This window comes from Peromyscus leucopus, chromosome 19 (genome assembly GCF_004664715.2).
Source record: "Peromyscus leucopus breed LL Stock chromosome 19, UCI_PerLeu_2.1, whole genome shotgun sequence".
In the NCBI taxonomy this organism is placed as follows: Eukaryota; Metazoa; Chordata; class Mammalia; order Rodentia; family Cricetidae; genus Peromyscus; species Peromyscus leucopus.
This window is the reverse complement of record NC_051079.1, coordinates 72249201-72259544: the sequence shown is the minus strand read 5'-3', so window position 1 is coordinate 72259544 and position 10344 is coordinate 72249201. Positions and strand designations below refer to the sequence as shown.

General features: G+C 45.8%; 1 protein-coding gene across 1 annotated transcript in view; it reads left to right on the top strand.

Moving 5' to 3' along the window:
• Nucleotides 1-279: 279 nt before the first annotated feature.
• The window catches only part of Znf407 (zinc finger protein 407), a 422868-nt gene continuing 412803 nt past the window's right edge, over nt 280-10344 (top strand). Inside the window, exon 1 of the mRNA XM_028873874.2 lies at nt 280-526. The gene's annotated coding sequence lies outside the window, so the exon portion shown is untranslated. The remainder of the gene's footprint in view (nt 527-10344) is intronic.

Here is a 10344-nt window from a genome sequence, read left to right as displayed (position 1 = left end):
AGGCCTTGCGCAGGCCACGCCCCTGCCCTTCCCGGCACCGCCCTCGGGCTCGAGGGATGGAGCCCGGGCGCGGGGTGCTGCGGGGGTCGGCCCGCTGGGCGTCCTCCTGCCCTCCGGGGACGATCCCGCCGTCCCCGAGCCTAAGGAGCGTCTGCCCTACAGATTGACTCTCTAGGCTTTCCGTTCCCCTCCCAGCGGGGAGGGTGGAACTTCCTGTTTTCTCTCGTAGGGACTTCCGGAAAGTACAGACGGACGGAAAACAACTCGACACGCCGCGCTGCGGGGCCTTCAAGGGAGGGAAAAAAAAATAAGAGGACGTGAGCCTGGGTCTGTACCAAGGCGGCTGGAAAACCTCTGTGCTCCGGTTATGGTGCGCTGCGCTCCATCCCGCTCCGTCGCCCTGGGAACCGCCGGAAGCAGCTCAACGGAGCAGCAGGAAGTCCCGCCCCTTCCTCCCAGAGGGAAGACGGTGAGCCGGAGGAGTCAGTCAGAGGGCCGAGCAGGAGCGATTTCCCCCGACAAACAGGTGAGTTATTCTCCGACGGGGCGGGGGGTCTGGGGGCGGGGATGGCCTGGCGTCGGCGCGGGGTCCGGGGGCGGCGGCCTGCGGGGCCCGGGCGGGCGGCGCGGCGTCGGGAGCCCGCGGGCCGGCCGCGCTCCCGCCCCCTCCCCCGCCTCCGCCCCTCCCCGCCGGGGCCCGACGCCGCCCCGCCGCACGCCGGGACCCACGCCCTCGCCTGTCGGCGGCGCACGTCCCGCGGCCCGGCGCCCTCCGTCCCCGGGGTTGCAGCTGGCGGTGCCGCGGCGGCCTCGCGCCCCCTCGGGCCCCTCGGGCGTGGGTGTCCCCTCGGTCGGCGGCGCGTCGACAGCCTTGGCGGTCCCCGGGTCCGTCCCGGGGTCGGGGCGGGGGAAGAGCACGCGTCCCCGGCCGCAGCGCTGCCCAGCGTCCGCTCCGAGGGACCACGGGCTTCCCAGCACCGGCTCCGGGCAGCCCGCCCGCCCGCCCGCCCGCCGCTGTGCACCCGGGGGCCCTGCCTTAGCCGCGGCCACTCGCGCGTCTTCCGTTACGCCATGCTGGTGACAGGGAGCCCACGGCGGAAAGGGAGGCCCCAGCCCTGCGCGACCGCCGGGAGACCCGGGCCGCTGCAGGCGGTCGGCGGCGGGCAGCGCGCCCCTTCCCACTCACCTCCGCGCCCTCGGGAGCACCGGGTGGCCGTGCCTGCCTTCTGTCTGCAGTCCAGGCTGCTGGGCATTGGGAGCAGTGGCTGCTGACCCCTGTTGGTTGCGTCGGGTTTTGAATTTGGTTCTGGAATCGGACCTCCTGTTGGGTTTGGCGTCTGTGAACACACCACTCCACACAGTCACTCACACACACTGTCCTCTCTCCCTCTCTCTCTCCCCCCACCCCCGATTTCTTATATTACAGGGCTAGTCACACACAGTGTACCTAATTGGTGGGATGGTAGTCATTTTGAAACAAAGTACTGATGTGAAAGTGTTGGAGGACCCCGTCAGTTGAACATACTCTGTAGCTCATAAAGCAGGACGACCTTGTATTGCAGTTCCTCCTGATTTACAAACATCCAGTACATAACTTGAACAAAATCAGTGTCCACATTCCAATGTTTAGTATTGCCTTGTTACAAATAAGATTATTCCTTCTATTGGTACAAGCCAAGCTCTGCGGTATAGGAGATGTAATAATCGTTTACTGAAGACTGGTTCCATTAAAAAAAAAATTATTTTCCAGATTTGTAGAAAAGTTGCAGAGGGGCACAAACAGTGGATTTGGTACTAAAAGCAAAGTGTCTCCACTTCAAAAGCACCACTTCCTGTTTGTGCCAGCCATCATTCTAGGTTCTGGAAAACTAACATTGGTTATTTTAATAAATGTACCTTGTAAGTGCTAAAACAGCGATCTGGAAATAGAGAGGAAGTTACACCTACTGACCTGGTGGGGTGGTGTAATCTTGGGAGACACAGCATTTGAGTTTGGTGGCAAGTTTTAGTAGGCATGTACTTCATTGGGGGCAATTTTCCCAAATTAGGCTTTTCTTATTGGAAAAGAACACTAGTGAAATATATCCTAATTTGTTTCTTTGTCTTTTAAGAAAGTGGTTTGCTAATTAGGTGATGAAAAGAATCCTAGTTTGTAAATTCGTGCGTTAAGCCGTGCAGTTCCACCTGGTGCTTTGACACTTGGAGATGAGTGGTAGTGGGTGTTTATGCATGGTGGCCTGCCACTCCCCCAGCTGTGCAAGTCATACAGGAAACATTTCTTGCCAGCTTGTTTTGTGCCCGTCACTGCAGCAGGTAAGCTGGTGGACGGGGTAGTAGAGTACTAGATAGTAACTGGCGTTGGCAGTGCAATCCCCTGTTGAGAGAGTGTGTTCTGAGGGCAAGTGTTACAGGGCCACACGTGGTTCCCAGTTGTCAACTGTAGGAGTGCCTTTGACTGACGTAAACGGAAGAGGCACGTACCGGCAGATAGTAGACAGCAGGCTGGAGAAATGTGTTTGGAGAGAGACTGGGTGCTTTTGCTCATAGCCCAGCCCACATCCCCTAAGTAGTCTGGTTAGAAGTGTGCTGCTGACAGTGTTCCCACTGGAGAAGCTGCCACCTGTGTTGATAGATGATTGAGTCCCTTCTCCCACAGGGGCAAAAACATTCTTTGTGCCTCTGCATCCTCGTGACAGGTAAAGTTCCAAGTGGTAGGATGTAAAATTGGCCAAACCTCTCTAGTTCCCAGCGAGTGGAGAGAGACACTGTATTTTCTTTGGCATAACTCTCACAAGCAACCATGGATTCCTTCAAAATAAGAAGGTAACGTCCAAAGCAAAAAGGTTTAACATGACTTGTTACCAGTCAGCTTGCTGGACTTCCATTGTTAATTTACCCTTAAAAATTGGCTAAGCAAGGAAAAGTGGCATTTCCAGTGCTGGCTGGTCCTTACATCTTTTGTGTATTGTATACTTCAGCTTTTGAAAGTTGTGAGTGAAGGCAGCAGGAGGCGGTACCTACTGTTGTTGGTCTTGTGCAGCCCCAGGTACCAGGACCCTTACTCTCTGTGAGTGTTGTAGTGTTAGTGTGGGTTTAAGGAATCCAGATTCCTCTGCTCTTAGCAGCAATTGTCATTGGAATTTCTGGGTGGGATAGTGTCTTAGTTACTGTTCTTTGACTGTGAAGAGACACCGTGGAAATTTATGAACGGAAGCATTTAATTGGGGGCTTGCTTGTAGTTTCAGAGGGTTAGTCTACGATCATCATGGCTGGAAGCATGGTGGCAGACAGGCATACATGAATGCATGCATGGTGCTGGGGCAGTTGCTTACCTGAGTTCTGCAAGTTCCAGGCAGAGTGAGAGTAAGACCTGGCCTGGTCTGCGTTTTTAGACCATCAAAGCCCATTTACTCAGTAACACACCTCCCCCAACAAGGCCATTTCTTCCTTGAGGTCTCCCCAGGGAGGCAAACTTTGTGTTGTCACAGTGTACATTGTCCTGCTTCTCTTTAATGGTGCTGATCTCCTTAATAATCACAGCTTTTTCTATACTTGTTTTTTCTACAACTTGAAAGGTGTTATTAGCCACTTTCTTAGCCAGACTGATGCTTTTTCAAATCTTTGTGCTCTGTTTTTTGTCTTTCTTACTGTAAATCTGGTTAAAAGCATGCTACGATATCTTTAAATTCTCTTCCCCAAATATAAATTAGTCCACATTCCTTTTGAATTGAGCCTTGCTCAGATTTTCAGAACATGGACAAACTACAGTTAGGTTGTTTGCCAGAACTTAAGAAGAATGGTGTTTAGTCTAATACCTAATAGGCTCCTTGTTCCTCTCTGTCAACTCACGAATATATTCTTTCCTGTCTGCATTTCTGTTAACATTTTGGTCTTTAGACATCCCAGAAAAATTACCTGTTACTTTTTGTGTGTAACATTCTAGAGCTTCTTTAGCTCACATTTCCAGACTCTTTCATATTCCTCTTGCACACCAGTTCCAACAGCATAAACACAGCAGGGCCAGGGTTAGTTGCAGTAATGACCTCAGTTCTTTGATACCTGCTTTTTTTTTTTTTTTTTTTTTTTATTAGTTTTTTTGTTAGTTTTGCATTGGCTGTTACCAAAATACCCGACAAAGCACCCAAGGGACAAGTTTATTAGCTCACTGCTTCAGGGAGCTGAAAATGTAGGAAAGCATGGTGGAATTCATGACATTGGGAACGTGTGCTGCAGATCAGGAAGTGGAGAAAACAGGTTGAAATCAGGTAGGTGATCTTTTGCCCAACAGGCTCTACTTCTTAAAGGATTTACAAGCTTCAAAATAAGACCACAAGCTGGGCATCAAGAGTTCAAAACTGGAGCATGTGGGGACATTGCAGATTCAAATATCACAACCCATATCTCACGTGTATACATACCTATTTCTGTATTAAAGACTTCCTTTGGTGAAAAGTGACTTTGATTCTTTTCATTTATTCTCCTCCAACTATACTTTCTCACTATTGTTATTAGATTGTGGTTCCCACAATTCTCTTTACCTGTCTGTCGTAACTACCTACAGTGTAACAGAAGTAGCTGCAGAGACTGAAGTTGATGGCGTATCAAAGAATAAAGGACCTTATCACTTCCTAAAGTTGTATCTAGAACATTTTCCCACAGGTAGCTCTGGAGGAGGAATCTTTTGGGGAGAGGGTGGATAGGGTTGAATAGCCCCCAACAAGAAGTTTCATTTCTCCTTTTGAGCATTATTGCTTTTATGTACATGGTTATTTTCTGCATGTTACTTTTTTTTTCCCTCTTTTTTTAAAATTTTATTTTGTTTTATAATACCATTCAGTTCTACATATCAGCCACGGGTTCCCCTATTCTCCCCCTCCCACACCCTCCCCTTACCCCCAGCCTGCCCCCCATTCCCACCTCCTCCAGTTAACAGTTTGGCTCTCTTGTGTATACCCCAGAAAATTGGAAGTGTCTGAAATACTAAGGACTTGACTCTAAATAGTAATAAATGTAATAAATAGAATTCCATGGAAATAACAATAATGTTTTGTTTGAGCTATGAGTTTGTATAAATATTCATATTCTCATCTAGTCTCCAGCATATTCTCTGAATCTGTGTATTGTATTTTATCCACTATGGTACACTCAACTTGGGGTAAGCAGTTTGTGTAGCTCTGTGCAGCTCTTACATGGTGGTGCTAGGATTCTAGCCAAGGCAGTGGGACTGTACAGCTGCTATTTGTAGTCACCAGGCCAGCACACTGACTTCCACAACACTTTAACCTTCACTCATCTGACAGTTAACTTGTAAGTCCTTGGATGTCTGATAGGCACTTTGCTCCTAGGGAGTTTATAGTCTTGTTATCAAATACATTGTTGTAATGTATAAAGAGTACAAGAGGAGGTAGGTTCAGTATATGATAGGAGTTAGGTGATTCGAAGGGCACAGGGTACCCTAAAAGAGGGCAGGGCATTCTAGGAGTCTGTCAGGGTAGCTGAGCAGAGCCCTGGGGAATGCAGCAGCCAGAAAGAAGCAGGGCTCAAATTGTCAGGTGCCTTCTCCAGTTCACTTGTACCACTCCCCCCTCCCCCCATCCCTCAGCTGAGGACCGAACTCAGGGCCTTGCGCTTGTTAGGCAAGCGCTCTACCACTGAGCTAAATGCCAAACCCCACTTGTACCACTTCATACCTTAAAATTGTAGTTGTTTATATGTGTGCTCATTAGCAAATAGGATCTTACTATTTATGGGATGCGTGTCTAATTTATGTACTAGGAACAGTCATGTACAGGTTAATAAAAGACTTAGATATTGAAGGTAAAATTATAAAACGTTTAGAAGGTAATCCAGGGCAATAGTTGTGTGACTGACTGCGATTCTTGAATCAATCACAAAAGGTACAAATCCTAAGGGAAAAGATGAGTTTGCTTGACATTATTAGTATGGATAATGGTATATGAAAAAGACCCAGAAATGATCAGGCAGGCTAACAAAATTGAATGTGTCGTTACATATTACTGGTAAAAGGCTAATACTATTGGAAGGGCAAACAGCAAAAATCAGTAAGAATAATTGGAAACAAGTTAGGGAGTGTCAGACTAAAGCCTGATGAATCCAAGTGAAAAGTCATGACAATAAGACACACATCTTAATCCCAGTATTTGTACATGAGATGGACCATGGAGACAGACCTGCTAGAAAGTTTGCAGCCCAGCCATCCTGGAATACACAGCACAGTAGTAGAAACAATGGAGACTGCCTCAGCAAGGTGGAACACAAAAACTGACTCCCAGAAGTTACTCTCTGACCTCAACACATATATGCCCATTCTCTCTTTCCCCTTCTGCCTTACACACACACACACACACACACACACACACACACACACACACTTACACTTACAAAAGAATAGTAGGAAAATGGATAAATAACCAAGAATGTATTTTACACACACAAAAGAAACATGAAGCCGGGCGGTGGTGGCGCACGCTTTTAATCCCAGCACTCGGGAGGCAGAGCCAGGCGGATCTCTGTGAGTTCGAGGCCAGCCTGGGCTACCAAGTGAGTTCCAGGAAAGGCGCAAAGCTACACAGAGAAACCCTGTCTTGAAAAACCAAAAAAAAAAAAAAAAAAGAAACATGAATATAAAAATGCTCTAGTTGATTAGTAATTAGAAGGACTAACCTGGTATGTAATTTATCCATTAGGTTGGCAACAGTGAAAAGCCTGACAATATTGTTGGGGGGGCAGAGAACCAAGGAGTATGAGTGTAATTGGTAATGATATGAACAGTATACTCTCTGACTCAGAATCCTTCCTTCGTCAGCCACCAGAGTGTTCAGATTACTGATTCTTAGTCTTTATTTTACAGCAGTAATGGAAATTTGCTGTTTTTTTTTTTGTTTGTTTTTTTAGACAGGATCTTACTATGTAGTCCTGGCTGGCCTGGAACTTTCTTTATAAACCAGGCTAATCTCAAACTCACAAAGATCTCTGCCTGTTTCTGCTGGGCTAAAGGCTTGAGCTGACAAACCCAGCTAATGGTAACATTTGAAGACATTGCCCCAGGGAAAAGCTTAGGTGAGTGCCTGGAGACATGACAAAGGGAAAGCCTTAGGTAGGCATGTTTGTGCACATCTCCAGCCCCAGCTGCTCGGAAGACTGAGGGAACCATGATAGGCTCGAGGCACAGGACTACCTTGACAACCTTTACTACCATAGGCAGCTTGGGAAGACACTTTCTCAAACTGAAGGAACAGAAAACAAAACTAAATGTAGAAGACCGCATATAGTGTTCTCCCCTGTTCCCACTTTTTAACGTTCAGAAGCACACAGAACAAAGCTGCGTTACTGTTAAGAATACAGGCATTATTAGTGAAAAGCAGGTGAGGGCTGGGATGTGGCTTTCTAGGTTGTGCTTGTCCAGCATATGCAGTGCATTGGATCCATACTCAGCACTGAAAAAGGAAACATCAGAGAGGGGAGAGGGGGGAGAGAGGGAGGAAGGGAGGGAGGGAGGGAGGGAGTCAAGTTGGTAGTTCCTTTTGTAAGAAGAGCAAAGTGAGGAGGGAGGGATTCCATGGAAGGACTCAGGTAATACATTGTGCTTTCCTAAGCTGTGATGTGTGTTCCAGGTCTTAGAATATTTCTGACTCACATGCCTGTCTGTGTGGGCACTGTTTAGTTTGTATGAAAAAGATAAGCTGGGGAGGAAGATGTGATCTTGGAGAAGTGTGACAGATCAGGAAAACTGGCTTCGTGATTCTTTCTGTTGGTTAATTCCTCTTGAGCACCTCCTCTGTTCCAGGCACCAGTTTGAGCACATTATTGCCGAGTTTATGTGCCACTAAATAACTGACTTTACCTCATAGTGCCCTCTGGCAGCAAGCTTTATTACTGTCCTTGTCTCACTGGGGAGACAGCTTGCCTGTGGGCATGGTTATAAGTGGGAGAGCAGTCCAGCTGTTCAGTGCCATGCAGATGTAAAGGACAAAAACCATGCACAGACAAATAGGCAAAACAAACCAAAGTCAGGTCACGATGGGAATGGCGGAGTGCAGAGGAAGACTGGTGAGGGGTTCTTCCTTTTTTTGAAGTTACTTTCTTTACTTTTGTAGTTTTATTTTCAGAGCAACACACATGCCTTTATCATTCTCGCAGATGACAGACTTCCTTGTTTGCTGTCTAGCTCATTGATAGGTAATCAGTTGAAGCAGCGCATGCTAATTTAAAATGTAATTCCCTGAGGCTTAGGATACTCTCCTTTTACCTAGACAGTTTGTTGAGAAAAAGGGACTTTTTTTTTTTTTGAAATCAACACTTGCTGATTTTCCTCCTTGATTTTAGTAACCTTGTTTTCCTATGTCATATTAAAATCTACACTGGGAATTTTGTTTTTATAACCATCAGTTAAACTGTAAAGTTAAGCTGTCACGGTGTCACTGCTACCACTTGGAATGTTATGTAGCAGGAGTAGAGATGTAGTGCCAGCAGCCCTGTGTCAAATCAAGTGTACGTTAGAACCAAATAGTACTACTCTTTTTGTTTGATAATCAGAGTGCTAATGTTGTCAAGATCGTGAGAACCGTGAAGCTCTTGCCATTAGGGATGTCCTAGTTTCTGACAGATCCAGTCCTCAGGAGGAAGGTGACAGGCCCTGAGAGGCCTTCTGTGGCAGAGCTGTCTGCACTAAGGCACAGGGAAGTGATCCTGTATGATCCTTTCTAGGTACATGTAGAATGTGGGCTTTTTACAGCAGTTCCAGGTATTCCGGCTCTTGTTTATCTATGGTTGTGAAAGCTAGATGATCTCCATGCTCTAATTCTGAACACTTTGCCACATGTCTGATGTTCATATGTCTCTTTTGTTTCCTCTTATATAGTGGGCCTTTGTTCTTTTATTAAAAATAGTTTTAAATAAAGCTAGGTAAGGCAATTAAAAGCGTGGTAGGAAAAAAGACTAATGAAGGCTGAGTAACACTGGTTTAGTCATCAAGTGTAACTCAAGCTCAGAATGCTCTTCAATTACTAATTGGTATGCAGAAAGAACCCTGATAAATATAACTGGAACTTTGTGTTTGAAATCTAGAAACAGTAACAGCTACTTCTTTGGCAGTACATAGTTCATTAGTGGTTTCTGCTGATTGTGACTTAAGGAGCAGAGTTTGATGTATATTGGATCAATTACTTTTCAATAAAGAGTATCAGTTAAAGGAGTGCATGATAATTTAAAATATAATTATAAGACCATTAGAATTTAAAGTAAGGTGGTAATGCAGTTTTAAAAATAGCTTAGAAATTTTAGGTCATTGAAGGAAGGGAATAGAAATGACAGTCTTTTAAAAAATGAGATCAAATGGTTTTCATTAAGAACCTTCAGGAAACAGGTTCTGGTATCTCTTACGTGTTTTATTGTGACACCAGGGAAATGCTTGCTAAAAGTGTGACATTGGAAGTAATTTTGTATATCGTGTTATGGTGCAGACAAGTGTCTTTGGAGATCTATTTAGTAGTTTTGTTTAAATAAGTTCATTATGTTTTTTTGACCCTTACCCTCAACATACTTCCCCTTTACAGTACATAAACATTGAAAGTATATTTTCTTCTCTTTTTGAAGAGTTAGGGAGGCTCAGTTGTTCCCAAATAAAGCTTTTTAGTGTCACCCAGAGGTGACACTATACTTTGAAAGTATAGGTTTCTGTTACAGGGCAGACTTTCTTATTCAGAATCTGTCTTTGGAATTTCATACCTTTGCTCACTAGCTATGTTTGTAAAGGATTGGTGTTGATGCCAGAAGACAAAAGTACAACATGTCCAGATAAAGGTCTAATTGGGTGGGCTTTGTAATTTACCAAGCAGCATACCTCCATTTAACAAAACAGGAGAGCATCCACAGGGCAATAGTGAAACCTGGGGTTTTGTAAGGTGGGAACACGGAAACAGATGGAGAGAAAAGCTACTGAATATCAGCTTACTTTACATTCCTTTTTCAAGTGTGTGTGTGTGTGTGTGTGTGTGTGTGTGTGTGTGTGTGTGTGTGTAGGCTATATACATCCTCTGGTTTGACCCTCAGAAATGCAGTTCACTTCCTTTGAGATGAGCACCCTTGCTGAACTGAAGCTTCCCAGGTAGGCTGGCCCGTGATCACCAGCATTGGGATAGCATTGGGATAGCAAGTGTGGACCACCGTGTTCGGCACTTTTATGTGGTCCTTGGACTCAAACCCCGGTCCTTACGCTTCTCCCCAGCCTTCAGGTTACTTTTTATTGTTTGTTATTTTGAGACAGAATCTTACTACATAGCCTTGACTGCTGGGATTTGCAGTGGAGTCCATGCTGGCCTTGAA